Raw genomic sequence first — 5730 nt, 5'->3', positions numbered from 1 at the left:
ATCGCGCCCTATTGTTACGTATTTCGGTCGCGGTTCACAACTGCGGTATGTGCCGTTCATTTATCATCAATTTCGTTTTTATTTAAAATTACTCATCAGTAGTCGCCTTGTTTCGCTAATCAAGGCATACAAAATCTCTCCTAAATATATATAAACCATACCTTTTAACATATCTGTGGTAATCACTGAATATATAGGCAGACACAGATTAATTAAACTCAAGTGATTTATTAACGTGTTCAAATATAGCAAATGTACACGGACTCCATGTTGTATGAAAAGCCCCGTATGCTTGCGGACTCGACAGAGGGCGCTATCATTATTTATTATCAACACATCCCCCTTATTTTAAAGAATAGTTTTCTATTTTGTTATGTTGTTTATCTGATTTAATAAAGTGAAATATATATATATATCTTACAGTTCTGGTATTCTGATTTTTGTCATTTGTTTTAAATTGTTACGAAATGCTTATTATAAATTTGTAACACTTTCACTTGGGAAAACAACATTATATAACTTTAACTGTTTAAACCAAAAACTTTAACATTAGCATGCATCAAAGCTAGCACCACAGTGCTTTATAAATCTAGTCGCTTTGGTGAGTTGATGAATCGTCGACTTCTCCTTGGATTGGTGATTGGTTTGGAGTGTCCATTGTGAATTGCTTGTTGTTCTTGTATTATTGATTGGTTGACTGGTTCCGACAGATGAGCATTGTACTTTGGGACCCGTCTAATGTGATGTCTGTTTCTACGACGAACATCTCCATTATCCATTTTTACCGTGTATGATCTATTAGGCAATAGATCCAATACAACTCCATTATGTGACCACTTGTTTGTGATGGCCTCCTGAATTCGGACTTGATCACCTCTGTTCAGTGGTGGTAAATCACGTGCATGCTGATCATGGTATTCTTTCTGCCTTTCCTTCACTCTGGATTTGTGCTGTTGCACTTCCTTATTAATGGGCGCTTGTGGTTCCATTAAACAGCTTGCTGTTGGCAAATTTGATCTGATTCGCCTGTTGTATAGCAATTCGGCAGGTGACTTTCCGCATTCCAGCGGTGAACTACGATAGATCTGTAGGGCTCTATTTACATCTTGGTTGCTGTTGATTTCTTTTGACATGAGATTCTTTACAATCTTCACAGCATTTTCCGCAAGACCATTTGACCTTGGGTAATGTGGACTTGATGTCGAATGAATGAAGTCCCATCCATCCGCAAATTCTTTTAACTCTTGGCTAGAGAACTGTGTTCCGTTATCGGTAACAATCTCACAAAGCGTTCCATGGCGGGCAAAGATTGACTTCAGACTGTTAATTACGGATTTACTTGACATTGTACTCAATGTACTCACTTCAATAAACTGGGAAAAGTAGTCCACAGTTACAACATAATTTTTGCTGTTTAATGTGAACAAGTCTGATGCGACTTTCTCCCATGCTTTGTTTGGAACAATATGAGGTTGAAATGTTTCCTTTTGTTGTTTTGGCTTATGGAGTAGACATGAACTGCATCTCTGGACCATCTGTGCTATGTCTTCATTGATTCTTGGCCAGTACATAACCTCACGAGCACGACGTTTACATTTTTCAATGCCCAAGTGTCCTTCATGTATCTTTTGTAACATAAGTTCTCTGACTCTTGGGATGACTATTTTGCTTCCTTTGAAGATTATCCCTTCAGCTATGGAAAGTTCGTTTCTAACATTCCAAAATTCTTGAACACTTGTTGGGGACTGGCGCTTATCATTGGGCCAACCTTCCCTGATGCAGTCTGCTAAGGTCTGCATAATTGCATCTTTTTGTGTTTCCTCAGCAATTTGTGCTTTTCTATTTGAAGATACTTGCAAGTTTGTGAGAACTGCATTGACATATATGTTGATGTCATCTTCTCTAGTTTGACTAGATTCTGCTTTTGTATCTACTGCTCTAGATAAAGCATCGGCAGTATACATGAACTTTCCAGGTGTGTAGTTCACTTCCAGATCATATCGTTGTACTCTAATCAAGAGACGTTGAATATGTAATGGACAATCACACAAGGGTTTGAAAAACAGTGGTACCAGTGGTTTATGATCAGTTTCCACCTAGATCCTCTGACCATAAATATACTGATGGAACCTCTCACAGGCATAGGTTATAGCAAGAAGCTCCTTCTCGATTTGGGCATACCGCATCTCGGCTACTGTCATTGCCCTTGATGCATAAGCAATTGGTGCCCAGTCCTGGCCTTGCTGCTGCAGAAGTACTGCTCCTAGGCCTGTTTTGGATGCATCAGCTGACACCCGGACTGGTTTCTCAGGATCATAGAATTTAAAAATTGGCTCCGTCGTTAACGCTTCTTTTAACTTTTTCCATGATATCTCATGTTGGTGTGACCATATCCACTCGTTCTCCTTCTTTAGCAGATTTCTTAGTTCAGCTGTCTTAGTTGATAAGTCTGGTATGAATTTACCTAGGTAATTTACCATTCCCAAAAATCGTTGTAACTCCTTCTTGCTTTGCGGTTGTTCCATATTTTGAATTGCCGCTATCTTTTGAGGATCTGGTTCAATGCCTTGGTCACTGAGGACATCACCCATGAAAGTGAGTCTTTTAACATCGAACTGGCACTTTTCTCGGTTTAACTTCAAGTTGGCCTTTCTTGCCATTAGCAGTACCTCTTGTAACTTTTCATCGTGTTCAGCCTTTGTAGCACCTGACACAATGATGTCGTCCATCATGGTATTGACACCTTTAATGTGTAGAAATAGATTCTGAATTACCTTCTGGTAGACTTCGGGTGCACTGCAAATTCCGAAAGGTAATCGCAAAAAACGGTACCTGCAAAATGGCGTTATGAATGTTGTCAGTTTGGAACTCTGTTCATCAAGCTGTAACTGCCAAAAACTACAGGAAGCATCCAACTTACTAAAGTACTTTGCACCTGCAAAGTGGGCGGTGATATCTGCTCAAGACGGTAGTTGGTAGTGCTCACGTTTAATGGCTCGGTTCAGATCTCTCGGATCTAAACACACTCTTAATTTGCCATTTTTCTTTTCTACTATTACTAGAGATGATACCCAATTGGTTGGTTCTTCTACTTTTGTGATCACACTCATTTCCTGCATCCTGTCTAACTCTTGCTTCAGCTGACTTCAGATGGGAAAAGAAACTTTTCTACAAGAATGCTGAACTGGTGCTACATCATCTTGTAAGGATATGTGATGTTTTCCTGGAAGACATCCAAGGCCTTCAAACACATCTGCGAAGTTAGTGTGGATCTCTGTGTTGACATTATTCACACATTGAATGAGACCCATGCGGTTGCATGCCTGTAACCCAAGTAGTGGTTGGTGATCACCTTTGGTTACTATGAACATTAAAGTATAATCTGCTCCCTTGTATTTTACTCTTGCAGAACATCGGCCTGTTATTGGAATTTCAACTCCACTGTACCCCATGACCTTTACATTTACAGGACACAATGTTGGTGTTGGCGTTAGGCTTTGGTACACCTTCTCTGGTATAAGATTTATTTGGGCTCCAGTGTCAAGGTTGAACACCACTGGAAAATTATTTACTTCCAAAGTTGACTTCCATTCATCACATGAACCATGTTTTGTGACTGTATCAACAAAAAATTCTTCACTCTCAATCTGTATATTATTTACCATCTTGCTACTGGATCTACAGCATTGAGAAAAATGATTGGGTCGGCCACACTTGTGGCACGTTTTGCAATATGCTGGGCATTCTCTTTTGCCATGTTTTGTTCCACACCTTCTGCATGGCCTGGTAGTACTAATGCCTGATGTAGTCATCTTTTGACCTTTGCTCTTTTGACCTTTTTGATTTGGATGTACATATGGCTTCTTTTTTACTGCATCCACTGCTGTAGTATTACCAGTTGATGACTTTTCATCACCCAATTCTTTGGCATGTGTTTTAGTCATTTCTGCTGCTCTGCAGAGCTTGAGTGCTTTTTCAAAACTTGGATATAGTAAAAATCTCTGTTTAAACTTCCTCCAGTTCTCTGCCACATTGCCGGTAAGGTCTAGTGGAGCTGGCTGTGATAAGTGTGCTGCCATCATTTATTCACTAGGATAGGCGTTTCTACTAGTAAACCTATACTAAATATCGACGATCTTTCTTCTGCCAGATACTTACCCCTATTGCAATTTCAAAGAAACACAACAGGAGGGGCTAGGCCCGTCCCCCGACAACAATAAGAACAGTTCGTCAATGAAGGTTTACCCAGCACGATCCGTCCTCGTACTGTAGATCATGTGCGGTGCTGCGTTCTCCGACTCGTACTACTAGCTAGGCTAGCTTTTCGAAACTCACTATTATCAACTTACAGCCTCCGTACGTGTAGAATCATTAATCACCTTCTTCCTCAGTTCTTCCTCAGTCCACACACCATGTGGTAATCACTGAATATATAGGCAAAAATGATGAAGATCCAGCCTGTAGTAGTTCTAGGCCTAGGCCTGAGCTAGGCCTTAGGCTAGGGGAACCTGATTCACCTGTTCGTGACCTCAACCGTGACCCAGATCTTTTGGAAAATGCTGAGGGCCAAAATGTCAGCACAAATTCATCAGAAAGTTCAGTAGTTGACAGTGCATTTGACTATAAAAGTGCATCTGTAAAGAAACTACAACATTCTAGTCTAAAATCTGAAGATTTTATTGATCCAAAACCGGATACTGACTGATAGACCTAGAAAGTTTGAACGCTGCTTTTCGCCTTGAGGATCAGCAATTGGAAGCCGGTGGTTAGAGTCGGGTTGGCGAAATCTGTCCAGAATACGGGCTTTCTCTGTCCAGAATACGGGCTGTATGAGGGCGCTGTTGTCCAGAATACGGGCTTTCTCTGTCCAGAATACGGGCTGTGAAAATCTGTCCAGAATACGGGCTATATGGGGGAGATGTTGTCCAGAATACAGGCTTTCTCTGTCCAGAATACGGGCTGTGAAATCTGCGTCCAAAATACGGGCTGTAAAATCTGTCCAGAATACGGGCTGTATGGTGGCGCTGTTGTCCAGAATACGGGCTGTATGGTGGCGCTGTTGTCCAGAATACGGCAGAGCCATAGATAGTAGTCCACCAAGGAAGGGCCCAAACCAGTCCCACTACCACTAATGATTACAGAGCCAAACCAAGGCAATATATGTTTTTATATATATATATATATATATATAATCAAGGTCTTGGCGGAGGGGTATTCAGTTGTCAGAATGTCAAAATACGACATTTAGTATTATTACGCAGATTTTTACATGATAGGTGACACAATTTGCCTTCCAATTGAGAGGTATTAAAATTGCCCAATAATTACCTCGTTTCGTCAAAGGAACTTATATTATACACAGACCCTATGTATATACAATCTGTGTATTATATGAGGTTGGCAGATCGCTGAGAAAATGTTTAACGTTGCGAAGATAGCGATGATGGTATTAAAAATTGCTAGTAGTCCACCAGAAATACGGATTTGAAGCACCGAAGTTGGACATAATTACAACAAAACGTTTTTTTATGAATATATATAGTTAAATTTTATATCTACAACATACAAAAAGTTTACCAAAATATACCCACGGTAAAGGTGATTTTTATAGCAAAGAAAACTGAACTATTTCACTGGGCTTATACGCCCTGCCTAGGATGTGTGTGCTGTGCCTTGGTTACGAAGCGCTTTAATTTGATTTGCCGCTGACGTTTTTGATTGGTTAACATA

The sequence above is a fragment of the Anneissia japonica genome, unplaced genomic scaffold, assembly GCF_011630105.1.
Source record: "Anneissia japonica isolate Jap-2015-1 unplaced genomic scaffold, ASM1163010v1 scaffold287711_len853857_cov187, whole genome shotgun sequence".
Classification (NCBI taxonomy): domain Eukaryota; kingdom Metazoa; phylum Echinodermata; class Crinoidea; order Comatulida; family Comatulidae; genus Anneissia; species Anneissia japonica.
This window is presented reverse-complemented; position numbering follows the sequence as displayed.